This window comes from Anomaloglossus baeobatrachus, chromosome 6 (assembly GCF_048569485.1).
Source record: "Anomaloglossus baeobatrachus isolate aAnoBae1 chromosome 6, aAnoBae1.hap1, whole genome shotgun sequence".
Classification (NCBI taxonomy): Eukaryota; Metazoa; Chordata; class Amphibia; order Anura; family Aromobatidae; genus Anomaloglossus; species Anomaloglossus baeobatrachus.
This window is the reverse complement of record NC_134358.1, coordinates 306,875,071-306,897,388: the sequence shown is the minus strand read 5'-3', so window position 1 is coordinate 306,897,388 and position 22,318 is coordinate 306,875,071.

Genomic DNA, 22,318 nt, shown 5'->3' with positions numbered 1-22,318 from the left:
CCCACCTCCATAATATCAAGATTGGCTTCCTAAAACATGGGTTGTCTAAACACTGCACTATTGCACACAATAAAAATCCAGATTTTAAAATCACACCCATTGAGCAGGTTCCCCCTAATGCCAACAATAGGGCAGAAACACTCAGCAGAAAGGAAACCTACTGGATACACAGATTGAATACTCTTAAACCCTTTAACCTCAATGAGATTACTGATTTATTTTATTAATTCATGGGAATATGTTTTTGTGTTTTTTAATCATAATGATTGCCTTTTATATATTATATATGTATTTATTTTTTATATATATATTTACACAATTCTTTTATATATATATTTACATTTTTATATATATATTCATATATTTTTATATCATTTTTATATTATATTATTTTCCTCTGATGGACTGTTTTTTATTCATTCAAATATTTAATATATTCATGTCTTAAATGTTGTTTTAATCACCAGTTCAGATATTTTTAATCCCCCCCCCTCCACTCCCACCCCCCCTTTTTTTCATGTTACTAATGATGCACTGTCAACATATGTTTTGTCATCAATCCCTGTGCGCATCGCACATATATCCTATTTTTATCTATTTTTTATTAATTCATTTCTGCTCAAATTACTACGTGTTTCAAATAATGCATTATTGTTTTGACGTCACTCTTTCCCTTCCCTTGCTCTTTAATGGTAAAGACTAGTTTTTTCGGCAAAACAATTTATGAGTGATTTTTGGATGTTTTGTCAGATTAAAATGAACTATCTTTTATTCTTCCTAGCACTGTTGGGCTTGATCCCGTTTCACACTTCTCTGAGCATTTCATCCGTGATTTGCCTTTCCTTCTCCACGGCTTGACTACATGGTTTTTCTGAGTTAAAATCCTTAACTGTCACTGACTGCACGCACGCGCACTATAGTCAGTTCCCACGCTTCTGAACTTTCTTAACCCAGAGATGTGAGGAACTTGCTGCTTTCTATGTTAAGCGCGCCTGCGCTTTGCTATTTTTTCCCACGATCTGAACTCTGTTCACCTCTTCTCATTAAGAGAATCTGCTTCCATTCTTATACATGCGCACCACACCGTTCCTCTGTTGTTCCTCCTGGTTTATCATAACGGATCTAGTCTATTCTATTCAAGTGCACCTCACTCATTAATTAAAAAGGTTGAGTTCTAATAAAAATGATGTCATTATCGGTCCTACTTGTAAATATAATATATGCCCTGTTCTATTTGCCGATTTTTGCCTAGTGCAGGTTTAATGGTTAATGGTTTTTGTAGCTAATCATGAGGCATCACCCAACCTCTCTGTTAGCACAATGTCAGTGAGATGGCCGGTCATTTTCACGGCCTCTGTACCCCGGGTTCGTGTCAAAGATCATTAATAGTTGTACATATATTTACCCCCCCCCCCCTTTTTTTCACGTTTTCACTGTAAATTCATTTTGTCTGTATTTTTCATTGCTATGTTTTTTGATTATGAATTTTCTGTTTGAGCTAAATGTATCAATGTATATTTTATTTAATTTTTGTAAAGGCCATGTAATGCGGCTTTACTCCACGTGGCAATGAGTCATTGCTCTGCAGCACACGGTGAACTGACGTCATAGCCAGGGATCCCTCTTCCTTTCTCCTCCTTTTTTTCTTCCCCTTTTTTTCTGTATATCCTTTTTAAGGGCTCCTCCTTGGTCTCTGTAAAATTCTTTTCCCTGAAGAAGGAGGCAGTTGTGGTCTCCGAAACGCGTAGGAACGAAGTAAAATAAAAGAATTGTGTGTTCAACACTGATGTCCGTGGTCTTCAAGCGCGGTGTTAAACCTGTTTTTCTCCAGTCCCGGATTTGATGTCTTGCTTGTACAACAGGGCTGCTGCTGGACCACCTTAGCACTTGCCTATGCCATTAAAGGGGTTGTGACTGGCACAACCCGACCAGGTGAGTGCACCATTTCCTTATACCTCTTACCCAGTAAATCGGGTAATACCCTATTGCGCCTTCTTTCTCCCATCTTTAGTTTTCCGTGATTCACGGCACATGTGGGTTGTCTATGTGCAATCTGGGCTCCGTTCTCCGTGGTCCGTGATTGCAGATAGAGATCAACTCACCTGTGCCCGCTCCCACTCCCGATTTCCGTGGTGCTGAACGCATCCGGCCGGCGCTGACCGCCGCAGCAGCTGCTTCCAGGTCGGCTGTGTCGTGCATTCATGAATATGCACAACAGTAATGAGTCAGAAGCAGCAGGCAGCACAGGCTACACAGAGCGTCGCTGGAGAAGGTGAGTATGAAATGATTTTTATTTTATATCCACGTTTTTTCTGGCACATGTTTGACAGATGACACACGGATCGCACCATAGTGTGGTCCATAGGACATCAGTGATGCCAGAAAAATATGGACATGTCTCCGTGCGGCAATCACGGAAACGCGTGTACGCCGCACGGAGACACAGTCAGTGAAAAATGACTGATGTGTGCGCAGACCCATTGATTATAATGGGTCTGCATATGTCAGTGATTCTGGTACATATAGAAACTAGCACATACGTACCAGAATCACTGACGTCTGAAACAGGCCTAAGGCCCGTTTTACACGTCAGTGAAAACCACTGACGTTTTTCACTGGCGTGTAAAACACGCACATGTCCCTCCGTGTGCCGTGAATCACGGCACACGTGGGTTGTCTAAGTGCAATCCGGGCTCCGTTCTCCGTGGCCCGTGATTGCACTTTGAGATTAACTCACCTGTGCGCGCTCCCGCTCTCCATGGTGCTGATTGCTCCCGTGGTGCAGCATCCGGCCGGCGCTGACCTCCGCAGCAGCTGCTTCCGGGTCGGCTGTGTCGTGCATCATGAATATGCGCAACAGTAATGAGCCGGCTTAGAAGCAGCAGGGAGAACAGGCTGCAGAGAGCGTCGCTGGAACCGGGTGAGTTAAAATGCTTTTTATTTTAGAAGTGTCGCGGGCGGGGAGGAGGGTGTCAGCACACTACGCTCACCCCTTCTGCTCGGGTCCGGCGGCTGCTGCTCAGTGGTGGCTCGAGCGGTGGGCCGGATCCCGGGGGTTCCTCGAGCGGCACTCCTCGCCCGTGAGTGAAAGGGGGTTTGTTGGGTGTGGGGATGATTATTGTCCGTGACGCCACCCACGGTTGTGGTGATTTCACCACCGCTGCTCTATACGGGGCTCCCGGGGATGGTGATGCGGAGCAGCCAGGTGTTGTGTTGCCCCTCCGTGGGTAGGGGTTGGTGATCCCGGGGCCCGGTGATGGGGATGGAGGTGCAGGGCCTGGTGGGCGCAGGGACGCGGGGGCAGCGCTGTGCCTTGCGGCACTGTGGTACTCAGCCTGAGACGTGACACAGTTTTTACGGTAAACCAAACGGCTGGATAGACGGTCCCACGGACGGCTGCACTTGCTTTCCCAGTAGGTGACGGTGATGTCCCTTTTCCTTGCACCTTGGTGTACTTGTTGGTTGCGATGGGTCCCCACCGGTAACCCGCTCCCCGGCTTCAAGCTGGACCGGGGGAGCTCTACTCTTTGCCCGCAGGCGCTGGCCCTAAGAAACGGGTGCCTTGGCGGTGGCGGTGTCTCTTCTATACTGGCTGGGCTGTTGCCTTCAATCGGGACTTGGTTGTTGGGGGATCTACGTCCCCTTCACTGACGGATTCGGCAAATTGTGGCGACTCCAAGCCTTGCCGGGGTCCGAGAGGCCCCTGCCCTGGTGCTGACTGTCCTTCGGAACACTGCTCCAGACCGCCGGGCACACAGCCAACGGGGTCCTTCCAGGAACTTCCAAACGGTCCCCCTCCAGACAGTCACCGCCGTTGCTGACCTTGCTGACCTGGCCCTACACAAAGCTGGACCCTTCAGGCTTTCCTTCCTTCTTGTCACCTCACTTGCTTTCCTCCTTTACCACTTTTCTTTCCTTCAGTTTCACTTAGCTGTTTACTTTAGCCCTGTCTGGGCTACTCCTCCATTCCTTCCACTTCCTCCTCCCTGACTAGACTAGACTAGACTGCCTGGTTACTTCCCGCCTCCAGAGCTGTGTCCTCCTCGGTGGGCGGAGCCAACCGCCTGGCCCACCCCCTGGTGTGAATCAGCAGCCTCTGGAGGAAGGCAACAAGGATTTCTGGTTAGCTGTGGTGTTCCTAACTGGGATGTAGGGTGTGGTGGTGTGTGACCTGTGTCCCCTGGCTTGCCCAGGGCGACACAGAAGCACATTTTTTTCTGGCACGTGTTTCACGGACCACACCACTGCGTGGTCCGTGGGACATCAGTGATGCCAGAAAAAAATGGACATGTCTCCGTGCGGCAATCACGGACACGCGGGTACGCCGCACGGAGACGCGTGCAGTGAAAAATCACTGATGTGTGAGCAGACCCATTCATTATAATGGGTCTACGTATGTCAGTGATTCTGGTACGTTTAAAAAAAAAAAAGCACAAACCTACCAGAATCACTGACGTGTGAAAGGGGCCTTATACTGAGTTCTATGCCAAACTCTTACACCGGGGTTTCCATTTAAATCTCTAAAATATGTGACTCAAACAAAATTCCTGATGAAACATTCACTATAATAAAGCAGATGAAGTCACCTTGGACTCTCCCTGGCCTATGATCCGGCCGTGACTGTCTTTTTTTAGGTATGCTTTGGCTCTTCTCCCCCCAATAGAAATCCAGTGAAATTCTAATACCCCCCTCTCTTCTGATTCCCACAGTGTGCCTTAACCACAGTTAGCCTCCATGTTTGGCATTTCTATAGCTCGAAGAGCCTGCTTATTTTACGAGGTGCATGTCTTCAGAAGCTCAAGCTGGGTACAATGTACGGGCACTACAATGGCAAATTACGACATCCATTGCTGCTTGTTTCTGGAAATCTTCCATGGAGTTAAAATTATCACTACACCTGTAGATAATTTTTTAAAGGGATGTAATTTCCAAATTGGGTCACTTGTATGATGAGGTTTCTGCTCTTCTGGCAATTAGGGGCTCTGTATATGGAGTTCGCAAACTATTGGAAACTCTGCACTGCAGAAGTCAAATAGCGCTCCTTCTGGCTGGAGTCTTGCCATGTGGCCAAACCTGACTGTACAGTCACATATGGGGTTTAGTCACGTTCACGAGAAATTGTGTAATAATTATGCTGTCATTTTTATCTATTTCCCCTTGTGAAAATAAAACCAGGTTTTATTAATGAAAAGTTAAAAAATGAGATAAGAGTGCAAATTGCACAAAGAATAGCACGACAGAGGACAAGAATAAATGCAGATCACAAAAATATCTCCACAAAATATAGTATAAATTGGAATAGATAAGACTTAATCCTTAAATATTTATATAATATACATTTTACAGGATGGTTCCCTTTTGTGCATCAGCGTTTTTATTCTTCTTATTCATATTTATATAGATCTATCTATCCGCCATTTTTCTTATGTCATTGTTTATATTTTAATTTCTGATGTGTTGTTTGTCGGTGTCGATATTTATTTTTATTTTTATTCTTAAAACATATATTTTTTGTATATAATATATTGACTCCGTTTATTATATTTTCCAGTATTGCCCATTTTTGACGGTATTTCAGATTTCATGATGGCTCTAACTTGGTTTTCGTATCCTGATGCCATGTACTCATGTACCGTAGATGAAGTGAAGGAAAAATGAAGAAAATATGTAGAAGATCAACAAGAATTTATTTATTTATTCATACACTTTTATTATTATCGTTCATTATTTATTATTTTTTATTTTCTATTTTTTATTTTCTATTTTTTTTATTTTCTATTTATTACTCATTATTTATTTATACACATATTTAGTGCACACATCAATGCACTAAATATGCAGATACTGGATCTAAATGAGCATCTGGCAACTCTGAGATGCATTAGCAATATGGAAAGGAGTTTGCTGCTCACTGAGCAGCAGCTTGCTGGGTCAGATGTGGGGGAGGATCGTAGTAGGGAGCGGCAGGACGGTGAGGTAGGTAGCTGGGTGACAGTTAGAAAGGGGGGTAAAGGGAAAAGTGCTAGGAAGGCTAGTCCTGAACTGACACACCCCAATAGGTTTGCAAACTTGGCAGATGAGGGGGATGTCATTACAGGGGTAGCATTGCTGCAGCAAGGCATGACCTCTGAACGCCAGAGGAGTGTCTGCTCCAGTAAGGGGGGGAATAGGAGTGCAGGGCAGGCAAAACAGGTACTGGTAGTGGGGAACTCAATTATTAGGGGGACAGATAGGGCAATCTGTCACAAAGACAGGGATCGCCGAACAGTGTGTTGTCTTCCTGGCGCTCGAGTTCGGCACATCGCTGATCGGGTTGACAGATTACTGGGAGGGGCTGGGGAGGACCCAGCGGTCATTGTACACATTGGCACAAATGACAAAGTTAGAGGTAGGTGAAAGGTCCTTAAAGATGATTTCAGGGAATTAGGTTGTAAGCTTAAAGCATGGGCCTCAAAGGTGGTATTTTCGGAAATACTACCTGTGCCACGAGCCACACCAGAGAGGCAAAGGGAGATCAGGGAAGTTAACAGGTGGCTCAGGAATTGGTGTAGGAAAGAGGGTTTTGGGTTCCTGGAGAATTGGGCCGACTTTTCAGTTGGCTACAGATTCTATGCTAGGGATGGGCTGCATCTTAATGGGGAGGGTGCAGCTCTGCTGGGGCAGAAAATGACTAGAAGGTTGGAGGAGTGTTTAAACTAGGAATGGGGGGCGAGGGTATTCACTTTATAGAAGGGGAATGTAGTGCAGATAGTGACCAGGGCACAAGTAATGAAATTGGGGGTGGTACGGGGGGAAGGGTTAGGACAGTTAATACAGTAAGCAGGAATACAGGTACAGAGTCATACGTAACGGGCATGTACACTAATGCCCGAAGCCTCACAAATAAGGTGGAGGAATTAGAATTAATATTGTTGGAAGAAAATTATGATATAGTGGGGATATCAGAGACATGGCTGGATGAGAGCTATGACTGGGCTGTTAATTTACAGGGTTATAGCCTATTCAGGAATGACCGTACAAATATGCGAGGGGCAGGTGTGTGTCTATATGTAAAATCATCCTTAAAACCCATCCTGCGTGACAACATATGTGAGGGTACTGAGAATGTAGAGTCCCTATGGGTGGAGATAAGGGGGGGGAGAATGAATAATAAAATACTGATAGGGGTGTGTTATAAGACGCCGAATATTATGGAAGAGGTAGACCTTGTACTAACCAATAGGCCAGACCGCATATCAAATATACAAGTTGGGGGTTACTTGGGGAATAGTGATCACAAAATAATAAGTTTTCATGTATTCTTTAGTAAGATGTCTAGTAGAGGGGCTACAAGGACACTAAACTTCAGGAAAGCAAATTTTAAACGGTTGAGAGATGATCTTAGTGCAATAAACTGGGATGATGTACTAAGTAATAAAAGTACACAAAGCAAATGGGAGACTTTTATGAGCATCCTGAATAGGGCTTGTGCAGAAAATATACCCTATGGGAACAAACATGCTAGAAATAGGAGGAAACCCCTATGGCTAAATAGAGCTGTAAGGGAAGCAATAAAAGAAAAACAGAAAGCCTTAAAAGAATTAAAGAGGGTAGGTAGTGATGAGGCATTATATAATTATAGAAAATTAAATAAAATATGTAAAAAGCAAATTAAGTTAGTTAAGTTTGAGACAGAGAGACTCATTGCGAGAGAAAGTAAAAATAATCCTAAAATATTCTTTAACTACATAAACAGTAAAAAACTGAAAAGCGATAGTGTTGGCCCCCTTAAAAATAGTCTTGGTGAAATGGTGGAAGGGGATGAGGGTAAAGCCAACCTGCTGAATGACTTTTTTTCTACGGTTTTTATACAAGAAAATGCCATGGCAGATGACATGACCAGTGATACCATAAATTCACCCTTGAATATTACCTGCTTAACCCAGCAGGAAGTACGCCGCCGCCTCGAAATCACTAAGGTTGACAAATCTCCGGGCCCGGATGGCATACACCCCAGAGTACTACAGGAATTGAGTTCTGTGATAGACCATTATTTTTAATCTCAGATTCCTTAATAACAGGGTCAGTACCGCAGGACTGGCGCATAGCAAATGTGGTGCCAATATTCAAAAACGGGACAAAAACTGAGCCGGGAAATTATAGGCCGGTAAGTTTAACCTCTACGGTTGGTAAAATCCTTGAGGGGTTCTTGAGAGATGCTATACTGGAGTATCTCAAGAAAAATAACCTTATGACAGAGTATCAACATAGGTTTATGAGGGATCGATCCTGTCAAACTAATTTGATCAGCTTCTATGAAGAGGTAAGTTCAAGCCTGGACCAGGGAAATGCAGTGGATGTTGTGTATATGGACTTTTCAAAAGCTTTTGATACGGTGCCACACAAAAGGTTGGTACATAAAATGAGAATAATGGGGATAGGGGAAAATATGTGTAACTGGGTTAAAAACTGGCTCAGTGATAGGAAACAAAGGGTGGTTATTAATGGTACGTACTCGGACTGGGTCTCAGTTCATAGTGGGGTACCACAGGGGTCAGTATTGGGCCCGCTTCTTTTCAACATATATATAAATGACCTTTTTGGGGGCATACGGAGTAGAATTTCAATATTTGCAGATGATACTAAACTCTGCAGGGTAATCAATACAGAGGAGGATAATTTTATATTACAGGGAGATTTAAGTAAATTGGAGGATTGGGCTGAGAAGTGGCAATTGAAGTTTAATGTAGATAAATGTAAGGTCATGCACTTGGGTAGAGGAAATAACATTTATGATTATGTACTTAATTGTAGAACACTGGGTAAAACAGACACAGAAAAAGACTTGGGTGTATGGGTGGACGGTAAACTTCACTTTAGTGGACAGTGTCAGGCAACTGCTGCCAGGGCTAATAAAATAATGGGATGTATTAAAAGAGGTATAAGTGTTCATGAAAAAAATATAGTTCTACCTCTGTACAAGTCACTAGTGCGACCGCACTTAGAATACTGTGTACAATTCTGGTCACCGATATATAAGAAGGACATAGCTGAACTGGAGAAGGTGCAGAGAAGAGCGACCAAGATTATTAGAGGAATGGGTGCGCTGCAATACCAAGACAGGTTATTAAACTTGGGGTTATTTAGTTTGGAAAAACGAAGGCTTAGGGGAGATCTAATCACAATGTATAAATATATGAGGGGACAGTACAGAGACCTTTCCAAAGATCTCTTTACACCTAGGCCTGCGACTGGAACACGGGGGCATCCGCTACGTCTTGAGGAAAGAAGGTTTAATCATAATCACAGACGAGGATTCTTTACTGTGCGAGCAGTGAGACTATGGAACTCTCTGCCGCATGATGTTGTAATGAGTGATTCACTGCTAACATTTAAGCAGAGCCTGGACGCCTTTCTTGAAAAATTTAATATTACCAGTTATGTATATTAGATTTTATGACAAGGTATTGATCCAGGGAACTAGTCTGATTGCCGGATGTGGAGTCAGGAAGGAAATTTTTTTCCCATTGGAACTTGTTTGCCACATTGGGGTTTTTTTGCCTTCCTCTGGATCAACATGTTAGGCTACGGGTTGAACTAGATGGACTTAGAGTCTCCCTTCAACCTTAAAAACTATGATACTATGAAACTATGAATGCACATGTATATGTGCTTATGCATATCTAATTATATAAAGCTGAATGTGTGTATATATGTATGTGTGTGTGTATGTATGTATGTCCGGGATTGGCATCTGCACCGTCGCAGCTACAGCCACAAAATTTGCACACTCACACGTCTGGACCCTGAGAGCGTCATAGGCTATGTTGTGAGGCGAAATTTTAACCCCGTGCGTTCCAATTTTACCAATCAATTTTGCCCCTATTTACATAATGGGGAAAAAGTGAAACGAAAAGTGTATCCGCACCGTCGCCTTTACAATCATGAAATTTTGCACAGACACCTCGTGACCCAGGGAACATTGTACACTATGTTTTGACAGGAAAATTTAACCCCGCGCTTTACAGTTATTCTCCAAAAAACATGCCTCCATAAAGTAAATAGAGCCTGGAACTACAGGTTATTAGTAGGAGCTGTGATTGGTTGCTATAGGAACAAAAGACATTGTTAGTATAAGAAGCTTATATGTGAGGTAATAAGATGTCGGTGGGGAGACGGATAGAGAGAGACAGACAGGGAAAGAGACAGACAGAGACAAACGGTGAAAGAGTCAGACAGTGAAAGAGACAGACCTGGAAAGAGACAGACAGACCTGGAAAGAGACAGACCTGGAAAGAGACAGATCTGGAAAGAGACAGACCTGGAAAGAGACTGACCTGGAAAGAGACACATGGGGAAAGAGACACATGGGGAAAGAGACACATGGGGAAAGAGACACATGGGGAAAAAGACACATGGGGAAAGAGACACATGGGGAAAGAGACACATGGGGAAAGAGACAGACAGACATGCAGACAGGGACAGAGACAGGCAGACAGGGAAGGAGAAGACAGCCAGAGAGACAGACAAAGATAGATGGGGAAAGACACAGACCTTGATAGAGACAGACTGGGAAAGAGACAGAGAAATAGAGACAGACAAGGAAAGAGAAAGACAGAGACAGGCAGACAGGGAAAGAGACAGGAAAAGGCACAGACAAAGAGATGGGGAAAGAGACAGACCTAGAAAGAGACAGATGGGGAAAGAAACAGAGAGATAGAGACAGACAAAAAAAGAGACAGGTAGACGGGGAAAGAGACAGACTGGGAAAGAGACAGACCTGGAAAGAGACAGTTGGAGCACATTACTTGACCAATTTAGTTAAATCTGTGTGGAATATCTGTGGTGTTGAAATATATGTTGTGAAATGCTTCTATTAGCTTAGTTTTTGCCTTTTAATTATTACATTTCTATTTGTTTTGTGGTTTTTGTGTGCAGAATACATTTTTGTTAATACATTCTATTTTGTTAACAACAGTTATTAACTCGGGTGAAGCCGGGTAGTACAGCTAGCATATATACATATATATATATATATATATATATATATATATATATGTATACACACGGACTATTTAATACATATTCCTCACTTTCACTCCCCTTTTCACCCCCATTCTCGATGTTATGCATACACATACACATAAATTGCTTTCACCTCATAATCCCTATTTCCTCTCTATCTGATTTAATGCCCGGGTACTAACCTAGCTACTATTTCCTATCATATTTATCATGCACTAGCACTTACATATGAGTTATCATATTGGCCTCTGCACTACATGATTGTACTTTTAACATTTATATTGTAACCCTGCACTTTACTTACTGTGTATGGCTATTTATTATTGACTAGAAGGTGGCCCGATTCTACGCATCGGGTATTCTAGAATTTACGTATTGTGTAGTTCATGTATGATTTTTGTTATATATATATATTGTGAGACTCATGTGGGATTAGTGGATGAGGGCAGGTATATCTCACCCCGGTATCGGTCCTATGTGACTTAGCCTGGCCAGGATCACCTGGCTACTAATGGATTAATGGGAGGTGAAGGACGGAGGTAAAAGGAATCTGGGAAGTTGGGGGAGGGTCTCCATCTGGGAACACAGTAAGCCTGTCTGTGTAGGAGACACTTGTGAGGAGCAGTGCCTGATGTTTGTATGGTTTAGCTGGAAGGGAGAAGCCCTCCAGTTGGTAGTTAGGATAACACCGTGTATAGTTAGTGCCGGACAGGCAAGGATTTATTTTGTTGGTGTTTTTTTTTCTTTTTGTTTATGCTTCACTGCAATAAACCTGACCAAGCGTCAGTTACACCTTGAATTCGGCTGTCTGCCTGAGGTGAATACGTGCCCTTTGAACCCAGCAAAGGCGATCCCGGAGCGTGTTATCACATTGTGGTGGAGAACGCGGGCAGCACGTTACAGCGCATCATAATGGATGACGTGGTGAAAGCGCTGGTACAATCCGCAGCTGTGCAGCAGGAAGCTAATCGCTTGATGTCGGCACAGTTGAAGGAACTGGTGGAATCGACGGTTAAAGACCGCCAACTTTTGCAGCAGGTGGCGCAGCGTCTGGCGACCGTACCGGAGAGTAATGCAGAGGCTGACCAGAGGGTGATTCATGTGAGTCGGTGCTGGCAGAAACTAACCACAGAGGACGATGTGGAAGCTTACCTGACCACGTTTGAACGGACGGCGGAGCGGGAAAAGTGGCCAAAGGAGCGATGGGCCGACTTGCTTGCACCGTTTCTGGCAGGTGAGGCCCAAAAAGCCTACTTTGATCTTGAGCCTGAAGCAGCGCATGACTTTGATAAACTAAAAGCCGAGATCCTTGCCCGGCTGGGAGTGACGACGGCCGTGCGAGCACAGAGAGTTCATCAATGGACTTATCAGCCCGATAAACCACCGCGGTCACAGATGTTTGACCTCATTCACTTGACCAAGAAATGGCTACAGCCTGAGGTTTTGACGGCGCCAGAGATGGTACAAAGAATCGTTCTTGATAAATACCTAAGAGCTCTACCGCCATCTCTGAAGAGGTGGGTAAGCCATGGAAACCCCATGACAGCGGATCAGCTAGTGGATCTAGTGGAGCGTTATTCCTTGGCAGAAGGACTTATGGACGATGCTACACATCCTCACTCTTCCCCTTCTCGACGAGGATCTGGTAAGACTGTTCCAGGGTCATGGGGAGGAGGAAAATATCCTAAGGCAGTGGAGGAGGAAAACAGGACTGCTGGCCCTGTGAGGGCTAAGGTGCCAAACTATGGTCTTAGCAAGGGGCCCGTGAGGTGTTTCCGCTGCCAGGAGGTGGGCCACATTGCTGCAAACTGTCCATTAACTGCAGAACCGATGCAGTGCGATGTCACGGACTTTGAAAAACGCAGGGCTATGGTTGCACGGGTAGTGTGTGTTGCTGCATGTCAAGGCGATATGAAAAAACACCTGTGTGAAGTGTCCATTGATGGCAATACTGTTGTTGCACTATTAGACTCGGGAAGTGTGGTGACTCTGGTAAAGGCCAGTCTGGTGGCAGTCCCGATGGGACCGTCAGATAAATTTTCTGTGACATGTGTGCATGGAGACACCTGCTCGTACCTCACAACGGTCTCCTGCATTACTACGCCCTATGGGTCTGTGCATCATAAGGTGGGACTAGTACCAGCACTATTGCATGATATCATTTTGGGCAGGGATTTTCCCCACTTCTGGCAGTTGTGGGAGAACCAATTAGTACCCCAGGGTAGCCGCACACATGATCCTTCTCCCACACCTTGTGTGGGCCCGGAGCCACTAGAGGATGCCCCACAAGAGGGTTCAGAGGAGGAATCCGCTGAAAACAACCCCCAGTTCCCCTTTTCAGTTCTGGCGGGTGATTCCGATGAACCCGGGGCAGAGGCGGACACGGGTGGCTGTCCCCCTTCCTCTTGGCTGAATTTGGAAGTCCAGAAAGATGACTTCCAAAGTGAGCAAATGAGAGATCCTACCCTTTCTCAGGCTATAAAAAATGTTAAAATGATAAACGGGGTGCAGGTGGATGCAGGTACTAGGCTGTCTTACCCCTACATGGCACTGGAGAATGACTTTCTCTATCAGATAGAGAAGAAGGGGGATGACACAGTACAACGATTGGTTGTGCCGAGAGCCTACAGGCGGAGAGTGCTGGACCTGGCACACGGACACATGATGGGGGGACACCTGGGGGTCCAGAAAACTACCGAAAGGATATTACACTGTTTTGTTTGGCCCGGCATGCATCATGATATTCGCACCTATTGCGAGTCTTGTCCTGACTGCCAAATCTCTGCGCCTAGGCCCCGTTTCTGTAGCCCCTTAGTACCTCTGCCTATCATCGAGATCCCATTTGAGAGAATTGGGATGGATTTAGTTGGACCCCTCCCCAAGTCTGCACGAGGACACCAGCACATCCTTGTCATCTTGGATTATGCCACTCGTTACCCCGAGGCCATCCCTTTGCGTAACACGGCCACCAAGACCATTGCCAAGGAGCTGGTCCATGTGTTTAGTCGGGTTGGTGTCCCAAAACAAATACTCACAGACCAAGGAACCCCCTTTATGTCTAAAGTAATGAAAGAACTCTGCAGGCTGTTACAAATAGCACAGTTACGCACCTCCGTGTATCACCCTCAAACGGACGGACTGGTCGAACGGTTTAACAAAACTTTGAAACAGATGCTCTGTAAGGCGATAGACAAGGACGGGAAGAACTGGGACTACTTACTCCCGTATTTGCTTTTTGCCATCCGGGAGGTGCCCCAGTCTTCCACCGGGTTCTCTCCTTTCGAGCTTCTGTACGCCCGACGTCCCCGTGGACTGTTAGATGTCGCTAAAGAAACCTGGGAGGGACAGGTCACCCCGTTCAAAAGCGTAATAGACCATGTAACCCAAATGCAGGACCGTATTGCGGCGGTGATGCCCATCGTTAAAGAGCATATGATACAGGCTCAAGGAGCACAGAAAAGGAATTATGATAGGGGGGCCAAGATCCGTACTTTTGCACCCGGAGATAGGGTGTTGATCCTGGTCCCCACGGCAGAAAGCAAATTTCTGGCAAAGTGGCAAGGCCCCTTTGAAATTAAGGAACGGGTGGGTGAGGTAAACTACAAAGTGTACCAGGCTGGTAAAAGGAAGCCTGAACAGATTTATCACGTGAATCTGATAAAACCCTGGAAGGACCGTCCAGCTCTGTCAGCAGGTCTGGCCCTTCCGGTCTGCAAGCAGACCATACCGGATGTCGGGACGGCGGAGACTCTGTCGGAGCGGCAAAAGACCGACGTCAAGCAGTTTGTAATCAACAATCACGAGTTTTTCTCGGAAAAGCCCGGGCAGACCACTCTCATTAAACATGACATCATAACAGAGCCTGGGGTAACAGTTCAGGTAAAGCCCTACCGAATACCGGAGGCTCGGCGGGAAGCTGTCTCCCGAGAAGTGAAGACCATGTTGGAGTTAGGTGTAATCGAGGAATCGCATAGCGCCTGGTCGAGTCCGATTGTGTTAATACCGAAACCAGACGGCTCCATTAGATTCTGCAATGACTTCAGGAGATTAAATGCGGTCTCCAAATTTGATGCATACCCTATGCCACGGGTCGATGAATTAATAGATCGGCTTGGAAAAGCCCGGTATATCACGACCCTAGACTTAACGAAGGGCTATTGGCAGATCCCGCTAACAGAGGCCGCTAAAGAGAAAACCGCGTTTTCTACACCGGAAGGTTTATACCAGTATGTGTATATGCCGTTTGGACTACACGGGGCACCGGCAACCTTTCAAAGGTTGATGGACCGAGTCCTGAGGCCCCATAGGCAGTATGCTTCTGCGTATTTGGATGACATAGTCATTTACAGCCTGGACTGGGAGACGCACCTCCAGAAACTAGAGGCTGTGATTGAGGACCTGCGGGAGGCGGGTCTAACAGCAAACCCCAAGAAATGTCATATCGGGCTGGAAGAAGCCCGGTATTTGGGATACGTAATTGGGAGGGGAATTGTTAAACCCCAGATTGACAAGATACAAGCCATTCAGAAATGGCCGCAACCAGTCAACAAGAAGCAGGTGAGAGCGTTTTTGGGAATAGCCGGCTACTACCGACGGTTCATTCCCAATTTTGCGGCTACCGCTGTTCCCCTGACGGACCTTACCAAAGGGAAAGACTCTGTCATGATCAAATGGACCACGGCAGCCGAAGAAGCCTTCCATAACTTAAAACTAGCTCTTTGCTCTCAACCTGTGCTAATGACTCCTGACTTCCGCAGCGAGTTCGTGGTCCAAACGGACGCTTCTGATGCCGGTATAGGGGCTGTATTGTCACAACTAAAGGACGGAGAGGAACATCCGGTCCTTTATCTTAGTCGGAAACTTAATAAGCATGAACGCAACTATGCCATAGTGGAAAAAGAATGCTTAGCCATTAAGTGGGCTCTAGAGTCCCTTAAATATTACTTGATTGGTAGGAAGTTCCGGCTGATCACTGACCATGCCCCTCTCAAGTGGATGCACTTGAATAGGGAACGGAATGGCCGAGTGACCCGGTGGTTCCTTGCACTTCAGGCCTACCGTTTTACAGTGGAGCACCGCCCGGGGGTGCGGATGGGGAATGCTGATGCCCTGTCTCGTGTGCACTGTTTTGTGGGTGCTGTTGCTCAGCTGCAGTGGTCTGAGCAGAGGGGGGGGATATGTGAGACTCATGTGGGATTAGTGGATGAGGGCAGGTATATCTCACCCCGGTATCGGTCCTATGTGACTTAGCCTGGCCAGGATCACCTGGCTACTAATGGATTAATGGGAGGTGAAGGACGGAGGTAAAAGGAATCTGGGAAGTTGGGGGAGGGTCTCCATCTGGGAACACAGTAAGCCTGTCTGTGTAGGAGACACTTGTGAGGAGCAGTGCCTGATGTTTGTATGGTTTAGCTGGAAGGGAGAAGCCCTCCAGTTGGTAGTTAGGATAACACCGTGTATAGTTAGTGCCGGACAGGCAAGGATTTATTTTGTTGGTGTTTTTTTTTCTTTTTGTTTATGCTTCACTGCAATAAACCTGACCAAGCGTCAGTTACACCTTGAATTCGGCTGTCTGCCTGAGGTGAATACGTGCCCTTTGAACCCAGCAAAGGCGATCCCGGAGCGTGTTATCACAATATATATATATATATATAGAGAGAGATGTTGTTGTCTGTAGTTACCAAGTGTTTGTGTAGGGGCTGTACATGTTCTGGGTGTTGTCTGGGTGTGACGGGGGGTGAGAGCGGTGTTGTATGTGTGTTGCGTGTGTTGCGTTGTTTGTGGAGCGCTGTGTGTCTGTAGCGTTGTGTGTGTGTTGCGCGGTTTGTGTGTGTGTGGTGTGTTTTGGGGGGAGGTATGTTTTGTGCAATGTGTGTGTTGTGCGGTATGTGCGTATATTTGTGTGTGCCGCGGTGTTTGTGTGTTGGGTGTTGTGTGTGTGCAGCGTTGTCTGTGTGTGTGGGTGTCTGTGTAGGGCAGTTGTTTGTGGTTCCCAGTGTGTGTGTGTGTGTGTGGTGTGTTGTGCAGTGCGCGCGCGCGTGTGTGTGTGTGTGTGTGTGTGTGTGTGTGCATCAGCCTCTCTTCTCTCAGCCTACCTCTCCCAGCCTCCCTCCTCCCAGCCTCCCTCAGCATCAGCCTCCCTCTCCCAGCCTCCCCAGCATCAGCCTCCGCCAGCATCAGCCTCTCTGCTTCCAGCCTCCTCCAGCATCAGCCTCCCTCTCCCAGCCTTCCCCAGGATCAGCCTCTCTCCTCCCAGCCTCCGTCCTCCCAGCCTTCCCCAGCATCAGCTTTCCCCTCCCAGCCTCCCTCAGCATCAGCCTTCCCCAGCATCAGCCTCCCGTTCCCAGCCTTCCCCAGGATCAGCCTCTCTCCTCCCAGCCTCCTTCCTCCCAGCCTTCCCCAGCATCAGCTTTCCCCTCCCAGCCTCCCTCAGCATCAGCCTCCCTCAGCATCAGCCTCCCGTTCCCAGCCTTCCCCAGGATCAGCCTCTCTCCTCCCAGCCTCCTTCCTCCCAGCCTCCCTCAGCATCAGCCTTCCCATCCCAGTCTCCCCCAGCATCAGCCTCCCCAAGCATCAGCCTCCACCAGCATTAGCCTCTCTCCTTCCAGCCTCCCCCAGCATCAGCCTCCCCAAGCATCAGCCTCCACCAGCATCAGCCTCCCTCGTCCCAGCCTCCCCCTCCCAGCCTCCCCCAGCATCAGCCTCTCTCCTCCCAGCCTTCCCCATGATCAGCCTCTCTGCTCCCAGCCTCCTCCAGCACGCCGTGCTCCTCTGCCGACACTCACACACCCGATCGCATCCACTCACACACACCCGATCGCATCCACTCACACACACCCGATCGCATCCACTCACACACACCCGATCACATCCACTCACACACACCCGATATCCCAGCATGTTGTGATGTGCGAGGTGTGTGTGAGAGTGAGTGTGAGAGTGAGTGTGATGTGATGTGTGTGTGTACTCACCTGGGAATCGGGGCTCCGTGTCAGTTGGGCCAGAGCGAGCGTGGATTGCGTGAGGGGGGCGGGGCCTGCAGAGAGCCGGGGCGAGAGGCCAATCCGTGTGGGGGGGCGGGGCCATGGCGAGCCCAGCGGCCAATCAGCTTTGTGTCACCGTAAGGACACAATTTCGGAGCATGACAGACAGACAGACAGACAGAATAAGGCAATTATATATATAGATGAGGTTCCACTTGGATTTAGCCCTACTATACATTTCATCGACAGTATCTTAATACAAAAAACTTTTTTGCACTATAGTCCTGCACTTTATTTACTGTGAGACTATTTATTGTATTTAAATATTTATTTATTCATTCACTGTCATTTTTTGATACCTGTCATTTTTTGATACCTATCCTCTATCTATTACAATTTATACTATATTTTGTGGAGATATTTTTGTGATTCTGCATTTATTCTTGTCCTCTGTCGTGCTGTCCTTTGTGCAATTTGCACTTTTATCTCACGTTTTAACTATTCATTAATAAAACCTGGTTTTATCTTGACTATTTGTGTATTGGCTATATGTTTATAGGGTTATATGGTTCTTTTTATAGCCTATCCATTTATATTGTATGGGGGTGTGATGGTGCATTGCCACCATTAGACACTGTGCTGCTCCCCCTTGTGTGACATATTTTGGTAACCCCTTGTGAAAATGTATAATCTTGGGCTAAAACAGCATTTTAGTGGTAAAAATCCAATTATATAATTATTTTTTCTTCACCACCCAATGGCCTAAGATTTTGTTAGACATATGTGGTGTCAATATGCTCACTGTACCACTCGATGGTTTTATTATGAGATGTAGTTTGTAAAATTGGGTCACATATGGGAGGTTCTTGTGTTCTGACATGCTCTGCCAATGTGACATGGCACCTGCAAACCATTCCTGCCACATCTGTACTTCGATAGGGAGCTCCTTCCTTCCTGAGCTTTGCAATGTGCTGGAAAAGTACCGTCATTTCCGATCACATATAGAGCATGGGGTACTCTGGAGAAATAGTGTAACAAATTTTTCTCTTGTTAGATTTCTAAAAACTTCAAAATTGTGCTTTCAGTATTATCTTCTTTGAAAAAAAGTAATATTTCATTTTCATGGCACAATATTATAAAGTTGTGTGAAGCACTAATGGGTTCAAGATGCTCATCACACACCTATATAAATTCCTTGAGGTGTATAGTTCCCAAAATGGTGTCATTTTTTTGGAGGGGGGTTTGCTGTTTTGAAATCTTGGTGGCTCTGCAAATGTGATATGGCATTTACAATTTATTCCAGACAATTTTGCACTCCAAAAGTCACATAGCGCTCCTTCCTTTCCGAGCCCTGCCGTGTGCACAAACATGAGCTTCTGGCCACAAATGGAATATCTCTATACTCAGGAAAAATTGCATAACAAATTATGTGATCCATTGTTGTCTTGTTATCTTGTAAAAATTAAACATTTGAGGCTTAAACAACATTTTTGGGGAAAAAATAATATTTTTTACTTTTCACGATCCAATATTTTAAAATTCTGTGAAGCACCTGGAAGTTCAAGATGCTTACCACACCTCTAGATAACTTCTTCAAGGGATTTAGTTTCCAAAATGAGGTTACTTTTGGGTGGGTTTCTACTATTTAGGCACATCAGAGGAACTGCAAAAGTGACATGGTGTCCACTGTCCACTATCTATTCCAGCCACTTTGTTGCTCCAAAAGTCAAATGGCGCACCTTCCCTTCCGAGCCCCTCCGTGCACCCAAACAGTATTTTCCCATCACATATGGACTATCAGTGTACTCAGGAGAAATTTCACAACATATTCTACTGTCTATTTTCTCCTTTTACCCTTGTAGAAATGCAACATTTGGGGCTAAAGCAACATTTTTGTGGGTCAACGTTATAACTTTCTGTGAAGCACCTGTGTGTTCAAAGTGCTCCCCACACCTCTAGATAAATTGCTTAAGGGGTGTAGTTTCCAAAATGGGGTCACTTTTGTGTGTTTCCACTGTTTAGACACATCCAGGGTTTTGCAAATGGCGTCCGCTATCTATTTCAGCCAATTTTGTGTTGAAAAAGTCAATGGTGCTCCGTCCCTGTCCGAGCCATGTTGTACGCCCAAACAGTAGTTTTCCACCACATATGGTGTATCACAGTACTCAGGAGAAATTGCACAGTAAATCGTATGGTCCATTTTCTCCTGTTAGCTTTGGGAAAATGCAAAATTTGGGGTAAAGCAACATTTTTGTAGGGAAAAAGTAAAATGTTATTTTTTTCCTTACACCTTGCCTTAATTCCTTTGAAGCACTTGAAGGGTTAATAAACTTATTAAATGCATGTTAAGGGCTGCATTTTAAAAAATGGTGTCCCTTTTGGGGTATTTTCTGTCATATGGGCCTCTCAGGTCACTTCAAATTTGATGTGGTCTATAAAAAAATTTGGTTAAGTAAATTTTTGTTAGAATAATTAGAAATTGCTGATGTACTTTTAACCCTTCTAAACCTCCCCCCAAAAAATATGTTTCAAAAATGGTGCTGATGTAAAGTAGACATGTGACAAATGTTATTTATCAACTATTTTGAGTGGTATAACTATCTAGTTTAAGGGCATAAATATTCAAAGTTTGAAAATTGTGAAATGTTCATATTTTTGCAAAATTGTCGATATTTTCATAAATCAAATAAACAAAAGTTTAAAACTAACATGAAGTACAATGTGTCACGAAAAACAATTTCAGAGTCACAGGTATATATTGATGCCTTTCAGAGGTATTACCATATAAAGTGACACTGGTCAGATTTGGAAAACGATGCAGTAACGATGAGCGACCTGTATAATGATGAGAGACCTGTATAGGAGGTCATTGTTAGGTGTCAAACACAGCGATGTGTCCTGCCCAGCAGGACATCACCTTTGAAGAAAATGGTCCGGACCCTTTAGCAATGACTAGCGATCTCACAGCAGGGGACTGATCGCTGGTAGGTGTCACACTTAACGAGATCGCTGCTGCGTCAGAAACGGTAATGCAACAACGATCTCGTTAGCGAGCTCATTCGTGATCTTGCTGTGTGTGACGGGTCTTTAACTTTAGTAACTCACCTAGTTATGTGCCAGCAGGCCTCAGAATAGACGGGGCTGTTACACAATGTCTGGCTCAAAACTCACCGAGTGTCAGGACCACTTCTGACGCTGTTCAATCAGCAGAGTCAGACACTCCGCACCATACTGCTTTTGAGTTGCACAGACAGGCTTGGGCATCGACCAGTGCTCTTGTTTGTGTTCAGGCTTGCAAAAGTTAATTTCTGCTAGCCTGTGGATTACTGCTTGAGTCACATGTTGCCTGAGAAATATCACAATCACCTCTGCCCTTTTTAAGATGGTGGAGCCTGGTCTACCATGCCGATGATAGCTTATGCGATCCCAGTCCTTGTGCTTTGATATCCTGTTGCTGGTGAACTTCTGTGTGCTGTTTGGTGTGTTGTGGAAACACTTTTGGCTGATTTACCCCCCCCCTTCCTTTTAGTTTTCTTCCGATCACATATTGTCTATACCTCTGTGAGTGATTGCTGTAAGTTTGAGTTTTGTTTTTTTTCCCCGTCTGTTTATTTGTGTAGGAGTAATCACTTCTATCCTGGCCCTCTCCTTGGTGAAGGGAGGGGGGGCCACTAGACCAGGGTTATTCAGAAACATGGGTAAAGAAGGCGATCCAAACATCATCACCTTCAGGTGTATCTTTTGAAGCACAGTCAGTGAGGGTTACCCTAGCCTGTTCAGGCTCCCCTGTTCCTACTGATCCTGCACGAAAAAGCTGTGGACAAACAAGCGCAAATAGGGTCTTACCCCAAAGAGTGTAGGGTGGGGAGGGGGGAGTAATGCTACTCACCAGATATGGTTGTGAGAGTCACAACCACTATAATAGCATGTACAATCGATCCACGGCTGCAGCCACCCAGTGGCAGAGAACAGAGAACAATAGAGAAGGGTGTTTAAATGCCGCGCCAACAGATCACTCGCTCAGATGGTCAGACCAATGTCACTTTATTTTCATCCAGGTCTACGCGTTTCAGGAGCACCTGCTCCCTTCCTAAGGACCGTCAGTATACAAATAACATCAAATCTGATGTTATTTGTATACTGACAGTCCTGAGGAAGGGAGCAGGTGCTCCTGAAACGCGTAGACCTGGATGAAAATAAAGTGACATTGGTCTGACCATCTGAGTGAGTGATCTGTTGGCGCGGCATTTAAACACCCTTCTCTATTGTTCTCTGTTCCCTACTGATCCTGCGACAGGGGCACAGTAGGACCTGAACTTGATGACGGCTTT